This window comes from Plecotus auritus (genome assembly GCF_963455305.1).
Source record: "Plecotus auritus genome assembly, chromosome: 11".
In the NCBI taxonomy this organism is placed as follows: domain Eukaryota; kingdom Metazoa; phylum Chordata; class Mammalia; order Chiroptera; family Vespertilionidae; genus Plecotus; species Plecotus auritus.
Genome location: NC_137777.1, coordinates 36,457,655 through 36,475,772, shown reverse-complemented (window position 1 = coordinate 36,475,772; position 18,118 = coordinate 36,457,655). Strand labels below are relative to the sequence as shown.

General features: G+C 39.9%; 1 protein-coding gene across 2 annotated transcripts in view; it reads left to right on the top strand.

Annotated features, from left to right (window-relative positions):
• CYP7B1 (cytochrome P450 family 7 subfamily B member 1) overlaps positions 1-18,118 on the top strand; it is a 437,344-nt gene that overhangs the window by 316,493 nt on the left and 102,733 nt on the right. The window lies entirely within an intron of this gene.

Sequence of the window (18,118 nt, the reverse complement as noted above, 5' to 3'; positions counted from 1 at the left end):
GGGCCTCTAGTATGAAAATAAAAGAAAATATCTAAGTTATCCACAAATTTCATTGCTTAAATAATTCTTTCTGAGCAGCACTTTAATTAGTAACCTATTCTATTTCTCCTGAATTTATCCAGTTGTTTTGGTGTCACTGTGAGATTGACATGGGGTAGAGCCTATGAAACATTCAATCATGGCAAATTCAATTCATCACTAGGTTGGCAGGCCTATATTATATGAAGGAAAAATACTAACATCTATTTTTTAATTAAATCTGAGTTTTACTTGAATTGTATATCTGGATGGAATGGCAATGAAATACCTGAAAATAAACTCCATTGGTTGAAATTCTTAAATGCTTTATGTATACAATTAAGAGACATAGACAATACTTCATTATTCTAACACTTAGTTGATTTTCCTTCTGCTTTTAGGAGAATGAGACCAATTACAATAAAAAAGGGGGAAAAAACCAATATACAGGTTTTATTCCAAAAGCAATTTCCACATTTTATTCCCAGTATAAGTAAATATTTGGCCAAATTCCCCATGCCTATCTGTAGAAATATCTATAGTGGTGGTAAGTGATAGTCTGAATGATGACCTGAAGTGCCATAATGACATGTCAGCCATCAGAGAATCTATATATATAAAAGGCTAATATGCTAAGTGTCCAACCATCTGGGTAATGACGTCACATAGCAATGCCCAGCTTCCTCTCCCTAGCAACTAGCCTCCTTGCAGTTTCTTCAGCCCAGGAACATGACTTGCTTTATAGCCAGGTGGAAACACTTTACACTGTAACCAAATGTCTGTGAAGCGTTTTCCTGTGCCTCATCTCATTTGGTCTTCACAGAAGTCCTGGAGTAGGTAGATAGGAGACTCAGTAGAATCCTATTTTCTTTTCATTAGCCAGAAAACAGAGACTTAGAAAGCTTAGAAACTTGACCCAACTGAAAAGAAGTAAGAAATGGTGGACCTTGAAAGTGACTTCAGGTTTTCTCACTGCACAGAATATAGTCAAACACTGCTGTAGCTAGACAATTTAATCTTTGTTCTCCCTGCATGACCTACAATAATCATCTGCTTTGTGTTGATATTTACTGCTGTGTTGCTGACAATTACCTGAAAGAGAAGTTGAGGTGCTTCACTGGGCTGGAAAAAGTTTAGCTACATCAGAAAGCAGGTCTAATTAAGTAAATTTATTCTATATCTATAAAAGGCTAAGTTGACTTGTGCATGCACGATACATACGTATAAAGCTCTTGCTGGCGCCAATCGCACATGTGTGTTTCCATCTGTCATTGTTGATCATGAATTTGGTTGACACTTCTATTATAGAGAAAGGGAGAATCGTGATATTAAAATATTTCTTCTAATTAATTTCCTTTCAATGTGCATGAATTCATGCACCAGGCCACCAATAATGACATAATGTCCACAACATTGTACTTAATAATAGTTATTTATTATTGGATTTTTCTATGTGTCCATGGAGTTGTTCAATTTTTTAATATGAAAACAATTTACTATTCTAAACCAATAACATAAAAAATATATTAGTATGTGTTATGGGCTGAATTGTGGCCCTCCAAAATTCATATGTTGAAGCTCTAACACCCAGCATCTCTGAATGTGATTATATTTGGAGATAGAGCCTTTGAAGAGGTAATTAAGGTTCGATGAGGTCATATGGGTGGACCCCAATCCAACCTGTGTGCTTGACCTCATATTAAAAGGAATTTGGGCATACAAAGGGAGGAATATGCACAGAGCAAAGACCAGTGAGGACATGGTGAGAGGTGGCTATCTGAAACCTAAGGAGAGAGACTTCAGAAGAAACCAAACCTGCAGGTAGGGTGTTTGTATTTTAGTACAGGTAAGGAAGAAGATAGAGGCTTAAAAAGGTTCAGATTTGCCATGGGCCTACAACTGAATACTGGGAAACTTGCTTTTGAACCCAGGTCTGTGAGTCTCCAAAGCCTTTTTCTTAACCACCATGCTGCCCTCTTTCTCAAGTAAGGAAAGAAGTCTATCAATGCCATTTAGAAAGAATTGCAGCAATAAATGTAGAACTATAAAAACTCTCTAAAATTTTAACCCCCATTAGTTAACAGAAATGGTCTATTACCTAAGAATTTTATTAATAGAGGTTAATATTACATATTGACTATCTCACTTTGAATTTATTGGAAAAAATCCACCTGTATCAGTTCTCCAATATGTAAATCAACAAAACAAATTAAATTTCTCCAGGAGATGCTAACTGAAAGAGTTTAAGTTTATAAGAGAAAGGTGTTACAGATAAAATATTGTATATGTGCTCATAGGGAAGTTCAACTTCCTTATATAGAAAGAAGCAACTGACTGCTCCAAGCTTATAAAATGGAATATGTATTATTATTCAAAGGCCATATCATTTACCCCGTGGATTTTTTTTTCTTTTTTATTGGACTGAGCTATATATTCAGGGAGTGGCTAGAAGTTGAAGTCAATAAAACAATAAAACAATCAACCTGATATTTGCTCATATATACTTGGGGAGGGGCACTATTTATGGGGGGGGGAAACAAACTATGGACATAATGATGCATTTTCTTTCACCCTCTTTTGCTATGTCATCACCTGATATCTTCATACTTGACAAAAAGAAACACAGACTTGCTTTTTATTTTTAAACATGTAAGAACGCTTACGTTAAGTTGGGAAAAAACGTGCCTATTAAAGGTTGGAGATAGATCCAGGGAATGAGAAAGGCTACACCTTGCTCACACCAGCAAACAGAACATTAAAAGGAACATCGACAATATTGCAAAACAAGTAGCCGAAGTTGGCTCTCCCTCATCCATTCCTATGGACTTTTTACCTCCTTGGTCATGGGTCAGCAGTTGGCTTTCCTTAAAATGATCTGCTTCTGGACTCAAGACAGAGTTCCAGCAATTTGACCCAGTACATTGTGCCAGTCATCCAGGCGATGTCAGCTCGGAAGCTTGAACCCATATTCTAATAATTGAAATGTCAATAGTTAAAAAGTATCTGGTATTTTCCAACACAGTTCTGAGGCTGTGATTTGTTAATGGCACAATTTTCAGTCTGTGGTTTATAGCAGAGCCTTCGGGCTCATATAAGAAGAAAGCAGAAACCATCTGCTAGCTGACAGTATCAACTGTCTCTGGTCCATGATTACAGTAAGGAATATAATATTAGAAAGTAGGAGAGTAAAATTTTCTGTTTATTTAGAAATAACATTTTGCCACTTTGATAAATAAGTAGCCTTGTTAACACCATTCTTCTCAGGCAATTATGATCCCCTCTTAATCAAGTGACCAAATTTCCCCTAACAACTCTTGATTTTGCCTTCCCAAGATTAGACCCTAAATTAAACATGAAAACTATCTCTGATTTCTGTAGTTTTAATATATGCCTGGTTGTAGATTCTCAGGATAACTGCTTGATGCTCTTTGAGGTTCCTGCTTATGTAGTTTGGTGTTTATCATTTAATTGTGAAAATTCTTCATCATTTTTACATCAAACATTTCTCTGTTTCGTTCCCTCCTTTCCTCTGGTATTCCAATTATACATATGTTACATATTTTGAAATTATTTCACAGTTTTTTAATGCTTTGGCCTCGTTTTTTCATTCTTTTCTTTTGCTTTATTTCAGTTTGGTAAGTTCCATTGAACTATGTTTAAGCTCACTGACTCTTTCCTTTGCTCTGTCCAGTCTATAGTTGAGCCCATCAAAAGCATTCTTTGTTTCTGTTACACTGTTTGTTTTTTTAATTTCTAGTATTTACTTTTGATTCTTAAGAGTTTTCATCTGTCTGTCTACTTTATGGATCTGTTCTTCCATATTGTGTACTTTTTCATCAGAGCCATTAATAGAGTCATCACAGTTATTATAAATTCCCTGTCTTATAATTCCATAGTTAGTGTCCTATTGGAATCTGGTTTTTATGCTTGCTATGTCTGATCAGACTGTTTTTCCTATCGATTATTAAGATCATTTTGCACAGTGCCAGCTTTTATAATTACTTTTGTGGTTCTGCACCACTGTGAATAGTGAGGACTGCCTATATGTGTGTGTGAGTGGGGTGTATAAGTATTCTGGTCAAGTAATGAAGTACTTAGCACAAGAAGTCCGGGTTAAGATTTTTACTTTGCTTTGATATACCAAATAACCTGAGCATATATCTTTAAATTACTATTATCTTTCTCCTTGTCTTTGATTTAGTTGTGAAGCTTCCTTTCCTTGTCTCAGATTGTTATTGAGCTAGAATTCCTGTTGTGACATTTCATCTCTTAGGAAATAGCAAACATTCCCTAAACACTTTGAAATTGAATTTCAATTGTTTTCTGGATTTTTTAGAGCCATGTGATAATTCCCTGGAGACTTTCTTAATTATAGTAATAACTAGAGGCCTGGTGCATGAAATTTGTGCACGGGAGGTGGGGGTGTCCCTCAGCCCAGCCTGCACCCTCTCCAATCTGGGACCCCTCTAGGGATGTCCGACTGCCCACGGGATCAGGCCTAAACGGGCAGTCGGACATCCCTCTCACAATCCAGGACTGCTGGCTCCCAACTGCTCGCCTGCCTGCCTTCCTGATTGCCCCTAACCGCTTCTGCCTGCCAGCCTGATCACCCCCTATCCACTCCCCTGCCAGCCTGATTGATGCCTAACTGCTCCCCTGCCAGCCTGTTTTCTCCTAACTGCCCTCCCCTGCAGGCCTGGTCACCCCTAACTGTCCTCCCCTGCAGGCCTTGTCCCCCCCAACTGCTCTCCCCTGCAGGCCTGGGTCCCCCCTAACTGCCCTCCCCTGCAGGCCTGGTCACCCCTAACTGCCCTCCCCTGCAGGCCTGGGTCCCTCCCAACTGCCTTTCCCTGCAGGCCTGGTTGCCCCCAACTTCCCTCCTCTGCCAGCTTGGTCACCCCTAACTGTCCTTCCCTGCAGGCTTGATTGCCCCAACTGCCCTCCCTTGCAGGCCTGGTCCCTCCCAACTGCCCTCCTCTGCTGGCCATCTTTTGGTGGCCATCTTGTGTCCACATGGGGGCAGGATCTTTGACCACATGGGGGCAGCCATCTTGTGTGTTGGAGGGATGGTCAATCTGCATATCCATCTTTTATTAGATAGGATAGAGGCCTGGTGCACCGATGGGGGCCTGCTGGTTTGCCCTGAAGAGTGTCCCAGATCAGGGTGGGGGTTCCCTTGGGGCATGGGGCGGCCTGGGCGAGGGGCCTGTGGTGGTTTGCAGGCCGGCCATGACCCCTGGCGACCCAAGCGGAGGCCCTGGTATCTGGGGTTTATTTATCTTCTACAATTGAAACTTTGTAGCCTGGAGCGGAGCCAAGCCTTCTGCTTGCTCCATGGCGGCAGCCATTTCTATTGGGATTTATGTATCTTTTATAATTGAAACTTTGTAGCCTTAAGTGGAGGCCTGGGCTGGCCAGGGTGTGCGGAAAGCTTGGCTCCTCCATCACCCAGGGCAACCCTAGCCTCCTGCTCTTTCCAGCTCCGTGACTGCTGCCATTTCTGTTTGGGTTTATGTATCTTCTATCATTAAAACTTTGTAGCCTTGAGTGGAGGCCTAGGCCGGCAAAGGCAGGCAGAAAGCTTGGCTTCCTCCATTGCCAGGGAAACCCAAGCCTCCCTCCTGCTCTCTGTGGCTGTAGCCATCTTGGTTGGGTTTATTTGCATATTTGCTCCTGATTGGCTTGTGGGCGTGGCTTGTGGGTGTAGCGGAGTGATGGTTAATTTGCATATTACTCTTTTCTTAGATAGGATTATAATAATAGCATCTAACATTTACTGAGTATTTGACACGTGTCAGCTTCTTTGCAGAACACTTCATATCTATTGAAGAACATAATGCTTTTCTTCTCAACAAATATAATAACACATTTTGAATACATACAGAAGAAAAGTCATAAGTTTTTCATTAATGTTGTTGATGTAAATTACATCTTAGACTTTTTTCCAGCTGAGGCAAGGGGCAGCACCGTGTGGGTAAGATCTTTGTAACCAAGCCCTTCTTGCTGTCTGCATGGGACCAAGAGGCTCCAGTGACCTGAGTCTTGTCCTCTGCCCACTGAAAACAACAAGGGAATAAACGTTGCTTTTATATTATACTAGAGGCCTGGTGCATGGATTCGTGCACCGGTGGGGTCCCTCGGCCTGGCCTGCGGGGATCTGGCCGAAACTGGCTTTCCAACATCCCCCGAGGTGTCCGGATTGCGAAAGGGCAGTTCTCGGGTGACGCACCTGGAATCGGGCTCCCTCCTCTCTGGTTCTGGGACCGTCACCCGAGAATCGCAGCTGCCAAGTCACCGCAGCTCAGCAGCTCCTGCGTGAGCGTCTACCCCCTGGTGGTCAGTGCGTGTCACAGCTACCGGTCAGGCGGTGGAATGGTCCGCCAGTCGGCCTGTCGCTTAGGCTTTTGTATATATAGATTTAGTCAGAACATACTTGCTAACTTGGTTGTACGGTATAAAAACTTAAACATGTCCCTCATTTAGAGAAAGCACCAGCCCACTGCCTGAAGATACTGGCAATTCATGATAATCATCCTTTCCAAATCCTGCCATAGAAAACTCAATGAGCTGTATTTACTTCTTTTTGGCGTTATAAAAGTTATGCATCCTTTTATGTGCAGAGACAGTTCCTTGAGGATAAAGAGTTATGCATGCTCATTAACAGAAGAATATGTACCACAGCAGGTACTGCATGCTAAACCCAAGACTTATGACCCTATTGTCCACATGAGTGGCAAGCATAACTTCTCCATTGTGGTGGCAAATGAAAGGATGAAGAGATAATGATGATAATGAAAGAGGATAATTTAAATGTTCTTGCTCCATTCTTTGGTTAAATATTCAGATACACTTCAAATGAACATGCTTCTTCAGAGGTTGGAATCCAGGTGTGATTAAAGCATTACCTTTTTGCTAAATTTCCTATGTTCGGAAATGGAAGATATCTTTGGAACTCTGCCTTAGAGTTGGCAAAGGATGTTGCTCTGGCTGTGAACCTTGAGTATTGGTTTTAAGCCTTTCAGTCTGAAAGGACTTTAGATGGTTCTTCTTAGTCTTTCTGGACTGATTTTCCTGGACTCTGTTAGCAAGTATATTAGTACAGTCTTTGCCAGAAGACTGTCACTTGGTCAGCTGTTCCCTGTAGTCCTTGTCAGTTGAGAAGAAGGAAGTAGTGGTACAGAGGTGGCCACTTTGATGTTGGAATCTTCCTGATAATAATTCTTTTCAAGGCTTGAGGTCCTCTGTGTCATTTGCTAGGATGGGCAATGTATATATAGTGTGAAAACCTGATTCATGAGAATTATTATGAAATTGGTTCATTGGTTACATATACATTAAAAGATCTCAAGTGAACAGAAGATAATTTGTGCAGAACAATAACAAGGAGACAGTGAATGCTCAGAATTATGTCATTAGGAAATGTAATCAGCAAAGAGAAATGCTGTATTACACATAGTGTTTTAAATCAGAGGTATGACAATTTAGGCTCAAATTAAGTAAAATAAATTATAAGCAAATTTATAATATCATATTTTCTTAGATCAGGGTCCTTGGAAGTGAAACTCCTGTGCAGGACCTCCCAGGGGAAACTTTACGGGAATCAGGAAAGCAAGACAGAGAAGGGAGGAAGGCGAGGAAGTGGGCAGCAGTTTCAGGCAGAATCTCCCAGAGGATGGGCTTCAACCTAATCCTGCAAAGAACTTTGGCATTACATTCATATGTGTTGAAGGTTTATACTCCCTCATTGCATGACTGGTTGACAGCCACAGGGTGTGTGGGAAGGTCATAGACCCTCAGGCCCTTCCCACTTCCAGCTGCGGGCCTGGCCATTGAGGATACCAGATTACAATTTCAGGGCATGGTGTGCGTCCAGGAATGGTAAAAAGGAATTGGGGGCGAGGGGTTTCAACATTGTCTGCTATGCAGATATCCTAAGTTACTTAAGAGTAATATGAACCCTAGCTGATTTGGCACAGTGGACAGAGCATCGACCTGCAGACTGAAGGGTACCGGGTTCGATTCTGGTCAAGGGCACATGCTGGGGTTGGGAGCTCGATCCCCAGTAGAGGGCAGCTGATCAATGATTCTCTCTCATCATGATGTTTTTATCTCTCTCTCCATCTCCCATCTTCTCTGAAATCAATAAAAACATATTTTAAAAAAGAGTAATATGAAAAATGTATATAAAAATTCAATAAGGATATTTCAAATCTGTATAGTTTCTCAGATTAAAGTTCAGCACTCTTTCCAAAACAGGAAGTTGTTTTGATTCCTTTTTTTACACTGTGAGTTTCCCAGAGGGATTCAAAGTATTTGATGAAACTGTGTTATTTTAGTATGATTAGTCAATACACATTTTCTAAGCTGAGTTCTATGAAATTGCATTCAAATGGAGGCCTTTCTGATCTGTGAGGTACCTATTCAGTCTCTGGTTTCTCATTTACATGCAGTATGGGGATGGCCTGTGGTTCATTTTAAATCTTCAACAATTTTGCTAATTAAAAACTGAAAAGGTTAGAGAATATGAGAAACAATGGAGAGTATTTTTGTTGGTTGTTTTTCTTTTTGTTGTTCTTCTTTTAAAGGTCATAGGGCTAAAAGAAGGTTTTTATTCTACATACTTGTTCCACAAAAGGGATATATATATTTTTTTGGTTTCACTTCAAGAAGACACCACCTTAATTAAACCCCAGTGGGCCAGTTTAATTAAAAAATGTCAGTCACATCCTCACAAGGGAACCAGATATCCATGAAGCACACCGTCTGCTTCCTTTGTGATTACTCAGAAATCTCTGACCCCGTGCCCACCAGGACAGCCCTGGCGGCCATGGGTCGACCTGGTGAGTGCCTGCTGCTGAAGGAAGACTGGGCCTTTGGTGGGCCCGTGAGCCAGGTTGGGACACATGGAAGAAGAGACACCAGGTGGATCATCAGGCCCCAGAGTTTGAACATTTGGAAACTTGCTTCTCTCTCACTATTATGAACTAACTAGGGGCCCAGTGCATGAATTCACGCACCTTGAAAGGAACTGTGGGCCACAAAGCTGCGGTGGGGATAGGGGCAGTCTCGGCCCATCCTCCATGCCCCCGGACCCCTGTCCCCTGTCTGCTGGCAGCCCTGCTCCTGCTGACTCTACTCCCATGTGCTGACGGCACCAGCCCTGCTCATACCCGCTGACGGTGTGGAGCGATTGGGGCTGGTGCCAGCAGCGGGTGTGAGTGGGGCCAGCGCGGTCAGCAGGTGGGAGCGGCAGCTGCTGCTCTGATTACCCTTCAGGAGCAGGGGGAGTTGGAGAATCCCTTAGGGGTGATCGGGGCCGGTGCTGGGCGCTGGCAGTGGGTGCGAGCGGTGGCTCCAGCACTGGCAGCAGGTGGGAGCACCGGACAGGACTGCAGTGCGCGGGAGCAGTGAATTTTCACTAATCACCAGAGGCTTGCCCCAATGACAATGACCAGGGCCCCGCCTTGGTCTGGCAGCCCCGCTCACCTGCTTCACCATCCTGCCGTGGCCGACGCCTGCCATGTTCCGCATGCGTCCCCTGGTGGCCAGCGCACGTCATAGCAACTGGTTGTTCAGTTGTTCCGCCATTCGGTCTATTTGCATATTAGCCTTTTATTATATAGGAAGGGTCTGTCATCATAGTTCCTATTCTCTTCACCAAGTAGATAACTAAGGAATAGTTACTCTTCATCCCTGTTCCACTTCCTGTCCCCCTGTTTTCCTTTCTCTGGTCTGGTGGGAGGCCCAGAACTCAGTTTTGTGTATATCTGAGAACCTTCTAGTGGCTACTTCAGCCTGAACTCAAATACCCTTGTCAGCAAGGAAGCCAGCTCCCTAAACTCTAGAGTGAGAGTGTGGTGAAGGATTTCCAAGTCACAATGCATTGAGGGCCTCCTGTGATCATTTCCCCTTCTAGTTGCTTTCAATACATGATTTCATTTAATGCCCACTTTGTTACTTACTCACTTTACACAGGTGTGGAAATGGGAGCTTAGAGAAATTCAGTGATTTCCCCCAAATTAAAAAGCAAGCATATGGAAAAATGAGGAATTGACCTGCAAAGCTATCCATGACCTGAAAAGTTTCCACCCAGACTGCTTCTCAGCTATCTCTTATTTATTTATGAAAGTAGTTTTATTGTTTTAATCTGGTTATATAAATACTAGAAGCCCAGTGCACAAAATTCTTGCATTCAGGGGGTGGAGGGTGTCCCTCAGCCTGGATTGCGAGAGGGTGCAGGCCAGGCCAAGGGACCCTACCAGTGCATGATCAGGGCTGGGGAGGGACACAGGAGGTTGGCCAACTGGGGAGGGACCGTGGGAGGGCTGCAGGGCGTGTCCGACCTATCTCGCTCAGTCCCGATCGGCTGGACCCCAGCAGCAAGCTAACCTGGAGCGTCTGCCCCCTGGTGGTCAGTGCACATCATAGTGACTGGTCGACCAGTTGACTGTGTGGCTCCTGGTGGTCAGTGCATATCATAGCGAGCAGTTGATCAGCCTTAGCATATTATTAGAATATTACACTTTGATTAGTTGAATGGCCGACTGGACGACACGACACTTAGCATATTAGGCTTTTATTATATAGGATTACATGCTTAATATGTAACATTCCATAGTATGGTTGGTCCATAGTTTTGGTTTATGTTTGTTTTGCCGCAAGAGAAAATTTTATACTAAATATTTTTATTACATCTGATTTAATATTGGTGCTTTTATTTCTATGGGATAGATTTCCTCAAAGTGAGGATTTGAGATTGAAGAGCATGTGCCTTTCTATTTTAATAGATATTTTCAGATTGCCTCAGCAGCGATAATCCTTTTTATTAAAAACCCATCAGACATACTTAAGAATGGATATAATGTGTTCCCAATTAAAATTTGACTTTCACAAACCTGACCTGGATTAGGTACAGATAGGAATCCACAGGATCAAATTGAAAACAAATTGCCAGAGATAGTATGTGTACTTGTAAGTGCCCCTACTGAATTCTGGGATACTATACATTTTACTTAGAGGGCATTTGGATACACATTGTGACACAGCAAGTCCACATGACATTTATGTATAGAAACTCTCCCTATGATGTAACCGTGTAGTCAGAGGACTTCAGAGCCAGAACTGCTGCATGGATGGTTCCTCCATATACTGTGTAGAATCTCTGTGACTCATGTCTTGGTGGGATGACTGCTACGATGTTATCTCATTTGGTGCTTCACTGAATACCTATTTCCAAAATGTTTTTCAGAATGTTCCAATTTTTAAAAAGAATGAGACATTTATTTAAATTTACTTTAAAGACCACTGATTCAGGGCTAATGATTTTACTAATCAAATTGTATTTAGCAGGGGGGAAAAGCCAGCTACAATTCACTTACAATTGAGGTTTTACTCTATTTTAACATTATTTTAATGAGCTACAGATTTGAATGTGGGCTTTGTTCATCTGTTGCTTCCGCTCAATTGCAGTTTTACCCTAAGAAGACACAAGACAGATTGATCGGGCTTCCAGTCATTGTGAGGCTTAAATGAAGTGAACAGGGCCTTATGTTTCTAAACCAAATGAGAGGATTAAGGCAAAAAGAAAAAGAAGGGGGGACATTTTTACCTTCCCCCTCCCCCCAAATACTCTGTACATCCTTTCAATCATCTGTTTGCTATTCTTAAATTTGCTACTATATAGTTTCCCAGTTTTCCTAGGAGAGCACCAGAAGGTGACATCATAAAATGAAAATCTCGAACATCCCCAGAAACTGTTAGCACATGTAAAAGGAAGGGAAAAGCTACTATCCCATCTCAATTTTTGACACATAACAATTTCAATGCAAAAGCAAAGCACTTTAATCACATTAGATTTTCTTTAGTAGATAACATTGTTATGTGCACATTTTAAAAGCTATTTCTCATCTAATACTTCATTGAAAATTATTTTGCATTTATATGATTTATTTAAATGAAAGAAAAAATTGTTTGAATTAAAGTGATTTTTGTGGTTAATGTTTGCAGCCGTATTTTCAACACAGGGTATGTTTGGGAACTTCTCTGAGGGGTCGTATAAGGAATAGCAAGCATATCCTGGACAGGTTTTGGCTGCTCTTGTCATCCATTTTCATAGGTGGCCTAGGGAGGCCATAGCTCCCAAGTGCGGTTTCCATTGTACTCATACACTGGCGATGCTGCTGAAGATGAAAAAAGGAACTTCACATTCAGGAAACAGAATTTCAGAGTGGTCTTCTTAAAACTGGGAAGCTTTGGCCAAACAAGAAATTAATCATAGTTTCTAAACTTTTATACTCAACCTTCTGATAATAAGGAAGAATGAATGCCCCATTATGTTATATAAAAAATATAAATGGTTTATATTAAATGCGAGTTTCATAAGTTATCTTTTTAGGTAAGCACAGTTTCTAATTAACAATAATCAATTTTTTTATGAACAAAGTTTCTTGGTGGAATAATTCGTATTTCTATGGCTGTGCATTACAAACATGAGTCTTTTAGTCATCCTTCACCCCTCATTTACATGCTAATTTTGCTTAAAATGAGGCAGAACTATATGAATTTTTCCTGAGACCTTGTTGCTTATTTTATTATTATTATTATTATTATTATTATTATTATTTTGCAAAGTGAAAGGATTTTATTGGGCAAAGCTGCATAAATTTTTAACTAATAAATGCACATCAAAGTTTGAACAACTCGTTACATGAGAAAACATTATATTTAACCTATCAGATTAGTTGACACACATTATCAGTAAAAGCAAAAAAAATCTTTTAAGTCTATTCTTTGAGTTGATGAAAATATCTCTTTAGGTTGCCATAGGCTAATACTTAAATCATGGAAAAATTCTCAAATAAAAACTTAGGGTCTGAAAGGAAAGTCAGCTGGCCCAAAATTCTACACATGTGTGTTTAGAAGGATTTAAGATTATGTGCTTCAAGGAAAATATATACTTCTAATTTAGATTTTTAACTTAAGTTGTTAACTGTATTTCTGCTTCCGAAAACAGAAAATTCTATCTATAATAAAAATTTAAGTGAGTCCATATCTGGAAGGATATGCCTGGCAAGAGCAGAAACAAAGTTTATTCCCCAGTTGGAGTGGTCCAGAGCCCAAGGACAGACTGTGCGCAAAGGCCAAAGGAAAGTGAGCCAAGTCATGATGGAGAGAGAGAAGCCGATGACCTCAGTGTGCACAGGGAAAGAGGAGCAGAGACTGGAGCAACAACAAACAAAGAACATTTATTAAGTGAGAGAGGCGGATGATGGGAGGGAGAGCAGAGCATATTTTATTATGAAATATTTCAAACATACAAAAAAGTCCAAAAAATAATAAAGCTCAAGTATCATATTGGTAATAGGGTAGATGTCGTAAAACCAAAAAATATATAAAATAAAATATAGAAATTAAGGTATTAAAAAAAGAAGTGAAGAAACACTGTGATTTTGGCTGAGCAAAGCACAGGCTTCACTTAGAGTACTTTTTAACAGCCAGCACAAATGTGTATCTTGTACTTGAGCTAGTTGTGTAACTTGGTGAATGACAGGGTTGTTTGTAATTTTACTGGCAGTGGGTTTTGTTTTGTTGTTTGTTAGTTAAAATTCATGTTCAAGTTCTGACCCTGGCTGGTTTGGCTCAGTGGATAGAGCGTCGGCCTGCAGACTGAAGGGTCTCAGCTTCAGTTCCTGTCAAGGGCACATGCCCGGGTTGTGGGCTTGATCTCCAGTCGGGGGCAGGGCGGGGGGGAGGGTGCAGAAGGCAGCCAATCAATGATGTTTCTTATCTCTCTCTCCCTCTCCCTTCCTCTCTGAAATAAATAAAAATATTTTTTAATTAATGTTGAAGTTTTAATACATTTCCTGTTAAAAACAAAAACAACCACAAAACAAAAATATGCAGGAAAGTTGAGATTGACTTTATAGATAAAGAACTAAGCATTAAGAAACAAAAGTAAACTGAGTAAATTTTGAAGAGCTTAGTAGCTTTATTCAGGGGTTTATGAATCCAGCAGCATCCCATCTAGCCAATAGAAAGGACCTCCAAAGAGTTGTACGAAATGAAAGGCTTCTGTAGGCAGAAGGAGGTTGTACTAGGAACCAGCTGATGGTGGCAAGGTCACCTTTCTTTTGGGGACAGCAGGGGCCTCTCAGGCCCATTACCTCACCAGTGCTGACCAGGTAATGTCAGATCGTCGTGGCTGAAACTGTGATTAAATCAGGTATTAGGTCTTGGTTTAGTGATGTGGGGCTTAGCACAAGTGACCCCATTTGGGGCCTGTTGCCTTGTTTTTAACATAAGTAAGAATCAAGTATTTTCCTATAGTTTGTCATTTGTGATTACATGTGACCTTGTAATATGTTAGGCTGTTTTATTTTAAAGAATAGATTTTTTTAAAGAAAAGGATTTTATTTAGATATTTAAATTTTAATAAATTTTTGCATAAAGAAAAATCTGAGAGTAACTTACACGTAGATTAAATTAAGAATATAATGGAGAGGCTTTTAGCAAACTCTGCTAAAAATTTTTGCTGAAAAATTATATAACACTTCCATTACACAGAGACCGTTATGCTAGTTCTTAATTATGCTAAAATTTAAATCATATCCACATATAGTTTTATAATTACATAATTTAAAGGGATATTTTTATCATAAGAGATCTGTATTTTTAACTAGTATGTCTTTTAAAATATGCACATAACATACATTTTGGCCTCAGACAAAGAAGTCTGAATTAAAATTATTTAATGACATGAAACCAGTTTTAAAGAGCTTAATTTCCTTTTGATAGCATGTGTGTACAACCACTGTGTGGATGTTTTTGCATTGCTTCGAACATTAACATTTTCTCTGAATATTCTGTGTATGTAAGTAACCATGATAGTGGTTCATTTCACTTAATGGTCATTCATATAAAATTAAAGCTTTGAGAATATTATTATTTGCTTCAGCTACTACCAGTTATATTACTCTTTTATAGGATGTCTTATATTTTAACATAACAGATTTTTCTCAGTCTTTTGACTTTTTCATTTTGTGTTGTTTTCACTGAGAAGAGCTCATAATAAGTTCAAGGTGAAGTTTTCAGGCTCAAAGCTGTAAGGCAGTTTTCATGTAAACAATTGTCAACAACCATCTTTGACATCATCCTTTTATTCATTCATCTTTGCATTCTGTTGCCTAAATGACCATACCTGTGTGTTTTTAAAAATCACTATTTCTAATGAGCACATTAAAAAATCCTTAGGTATTCAATGCTTTTCTGCAAATACGTGTAAAGTGGGTGTATTGTGCCTTGGATTAAAGGCCAGTAAGGCAGACAAAAAGGACACCATTGCAAATTAAACCATAAAGCTCTGAAGTATTATTAAGAGATTCACAGATACTATGTTCCAATCAGGCTCCATAAGGGATGAATTCCTATTATGTTTCTTCCAAAAAGACATGGGAAGGGACTTAAAGTTAAAGTCGTCAAATAAAAAGCTCTTAGGCCAAGAGCACATGAATGTATGACTGGGTAATAGGTCTTTCATCTTTGAAATAAAAACAGTTCAGTTCCATTGGAACTGAAGTTTCCCCCTTTGAGAAAGTTTATTTTAATGAGTTTCCATTTTATGCGTGGGCTGCTCTTTAATCCAGGCTGTTCCATTGAAGTCTTACCCAATAAAGACGCAAGACAGATTGTCCAAGCTTGCGGCTATTGTTAGGGGTTGATGAAGTGTATGGGCCCTTATGGTTGATAACAGAAGTAGATGGTCAAAGCCAATAAATAAAACTTTAACTCTGATTGTTGGGTGCTTTATGCTGAAAGGGTTTCCATTAGCATGGATCTTTGGTTTTGCAGGACTTGTGAACCCAAAGGCAGCTTGTAGCTCTGTCACACAAACTAAGTCACTTAGACAAGCAACAATCTGTCCTAGCTAATCAACTCAGTTTGGCTTTTAAAATTCTAGACTTTTTTTTTTTTTAGAAATCAATACAGTTAATATCTTAACAGACAATCAACAATTTGTGTATCTGCTGCATATAGATTCATCACAATTGTGGTTTAAAGCGAGATAGTTTGGGCTTTATTTTGTGGCGTCTTAATGTCAATTTTAGAATGAGTAATATAGTATATATTAAGTAGATGATATTTGAATATGTGAGGGAAGGAGGGTATTTTTCGGACAAAGGTAGTCACAGAACCATCTCAAGTGTCAGAAATGTTGGTTGCCCATCCAAGTAACATTCATGTGCTCTCTACAAATTTGTATTCTACTAAATCCCATTTAATCCAATTTTTGAGTGATGGATATGATCAGTCGTATATTCATAGTTGTCTTAAAACCTGCCGTAACCATTTGCCACAAGTTGAAGTTCTTTAAAAATATGCCTCAGTGACCTCAAAATTACATGGCACTAACTTAGTACTTTAGAAACCATTGCATCTCATGAGTATTTAAATCACGATTATTGTAGCACAATAGATGGGAACTTGATTGCCTTGAAGGAGTAACCCCGCCATCACTGTCTTGACACTGGAATGCAAGTTAGACCCTTGAGGGAAGTCTATCTCATATTCACCTTTGCAGTTACCCTGAGGAAAATCTATCTCTGATATTTTTGAGTCAGGGATACAGATGTCTGCCTTTATGCCACATCCTGCATCTGCCATCCTATAAGGAATCTCACATGCCTCACTCTACCCCAGAAGCTACATACATACACATACACACACACACACACACACACACACACGCCAAACAACCACCATCAGCTAACTTCAGACCTAGAGAGGAACTAATGGCTGCATTCTGGACAAATAGAAGCAGGATCCTAGAATTGTGGCAGAGGGGATATTCTCTTCTCTTTTATATATTTTGTAGTAAAATCTATATATTTTGTAGTAGAGTGACTAACAAGGATAATAATGAGAGAATGAGGAAATGAAAGAAGGTGGGTTAGGAAGCCTAATGAGGAAAGGGCAGCATAAATGTTGTTTGATAATTTATGTAAATTATCCAATGGGTATCCTTTTATGTCCCTTTTCCACTTTGAAGAATACAGTCTATAGTTTATAACCATGTTCACAGTTAGTGATCCCATCTCTTCCTTAATACAATAATTTGCAGTTATTTTATAGTCTCAGTATATTTCAGTGGTGTCAGATGTTTTAAGAACTATCAAAAATTTTTCAGATTTTTTTCTTTCAGAAAGGACAGTTTAATTATTATATGCCCATTGTTTTTTTTCTTGAAAGAATAATATAAATTCTAATTTCTACCAAATTTCAAGATAGACACATTGGAAAGAAACAGAGATGCTTCCAGAATTCTAGCCTGTAATTCCTTGGTTGGAGGCCTTGGGAGCCATCAGGGTCTCAGGTCTTTTACTGAAGTCCCCTATTCCCTCCTTCCTAAATTAGATTTTTTTAAAATACGTTTTTATTGGTTTTAGAGAAAAAGGAAGGGAGAAGTATAGAGAGATAGAAACATCCATGAGAGAGAATCATCAATTGGCTGCCTCCTTCACATCCCCAATTGGCTAGTCTCCTTCACACCCCCTATTGGAGATCGAGCCCGAATCCCGGGCATGTGCCCTGACCCAGAATCAAACCAGGACTTCTTTGTTCATGGGTTAATGCTCAACCACTGAGCAACACTAGATTTGATTTTTTTTAATGGTTTGAGTTCCCAAACAGTGAGCATGGATAGCTTTATTCATACATGGAAGGAAAGGATTCTACATCTTTCTATAAGACAACCTTTCTCTGCACCATTAGATTACATATTTGTTTTAAATATGATTAAATGTTGAATTTATCCTGTGATTTTTGTAACCTTTAAAAATCTCCTTATTATTGTATGCAGCTATTTATCCTGAGAGTAGAGTGACGGGGACATCAGTTTTCATACGGTATGTGACACAGAACCAGAAATGGGACGCTGTCGTGTCCAGATCTGTCCATCATTGAGGAATGGCCTTAGACTTCCTGATCAGTTCTGACAAGTCACTGACAGTTTGCAGGAGAAGCACATATGTGACAAAGGACAAGCAGAGGTTACATGTGTCAGCAAGAACCCTCTGATTCTGGCTACACGGAGTCAAGTTATTGA